Consider the following 1,807-nt stretch of genomic DNA (forward strand, 5'->3'; position numbering starts at 1 on the left):
ATCGAAACTTCAGCCAGTTGTCAATACAAAACTATGTCAATTAACACAGAATAATAAACATTTCTTCTAAAAATATTAATACATTTCTATCATAAAAAATTGTTAAGTCGTAAGATATAAGAATTTTATATGATGTTTACAAATTATACACAAATTTATATCGTATATTGCGTCCTTGGAGTAACTTAAAATGAAAAAACTGCATAGTCAAAAAGAAATGAAAAGTTAATATCCTTAGACTATTTCATAAAATTATACCAAAGAAGATAGACGCTTATAGAAGACCAGTTCAAATGGGCGATTTGGTTACGGTTTAAGAGGGTGGCTGCATAAACTCACAGCGTGGTGCCGTGGCCATCGGCTTAAAACTATCTTGAAAATTTCATAATGAAATATGTAGTTAGGGGGAAGTGGGAAAGGAGTACGAACGGGTAACTTTGCATCTACGCCTAAACAAATTTCGATGCCATTGATTTGCAAACTGTCTTTTTTTTTGTTTTTTCACAATAAAATCTTTATTTTCAATATATTAAATTGTTAAATTTTTAATTTTAAAACTTAAAAATGTATGATATTTACAATATTCAAAGTATTTATTTTTTTAATTGTATAACTTTGAATTAAAAATTGGTTTGTTCCAACACAACGAAAAACCGTCACATAACTTTTTATTATACTGTTTTTCTGCCCAGAAATTAACGAAACAATTTTAAAAAATTTCAATTTAAAAAAAAAGTATTCAATGAAACTTTTTACTAAATTATGAAATTTTCCATTTCGCCAAAACTTCCATTTCATCCATAATTTTTCAATAACAACAAAAAGCATTCCTGATTTATTTTTGAAATAACAAAATAAACTTTAACAGTACATTTTAATGAATAGTACCTATATGTGAAAGTTTTTACGCTGTATGGGTACTATTTAATCTTGTTTTAAAATAACAACTAATAGTATCTAAAACATAATTTTCACAATGAATGAATATTGGTGAAATTATTACAATATAGTCTTAAACTGATTTATACTTAAGATTTGTACATATTTCAATTAAAAATTTGAATTATAATAATTTTTCTAAAAAGATTAATTTATTAAAAGTTAAAATAATATTATTTTCTTTAAACAATTTTATAAAACGCAAAAATTTAATCCTATTCTACGACCACGCGGCATCTACATATAAAAATATCTAAAGTTGCATTTATTGCCCCACTCTTTCATATTTTAGAAGCAAACCGCTCCTTAGTGGTACCACGTGCAACACGTGCGTTCCACTCGTCCCACTTTTCTTTATCTATGTCACATCTTTTGCTATGCTCAAAAATAACAGTGAAAAATTCTTCTATAAGCGTCTATATTCTTTGATTATACGTTTCGTTGAAATATAGTTATAAAGGAGTATCAGTCAACACAGAACAGAATAGTCTGCCGAACAAAAGTGAGAGGGCAAATATTTATTCTATGGGACAGAAAGAGAGAAAATAAAGACAGAGGAAGAAGAGAAAAACAGGGGCGCCAACTATTTTTATAAATAAAAAAAATAGTAAAAATTAAACTGAAGATAAAGATATTAATAAATTAATAAACAAATTAAAATGAAATAATTATTTAAATATAAATTAATAGAGATGTGACGTTTATAACGTTACAAGTTTAAAATGTTTTTATATTTTATTTTGTTTATTTATATTTATTTATTAAAGCCCACTCCACTCCAGATGGAGTCACCGCATACTGTGATCTGTCATTATTTTTAGTTCTGTGAGGTTAATGTTTTTTTTTTGAGAATTTGAAAATGTCAGAA

The sequence above is a fragment of the Diabrotica undecimpunctata genome, chromosome 4 (assembly GCF_040954645.1).
Source record: "Diabrotica undecimpunctata isolate CICGRU chromosome 4, icDiaUnde3, whole genome shotgun sequence".
In the NCBI taxonomy this organism is placed as follows: domain Eukaryota; kingdom Metazoa; phylum Arthropoda; class Insecta; order Coleoptera; family Chrysomelidae; genus Diabrotica; species Diabrotica undecimpunctata.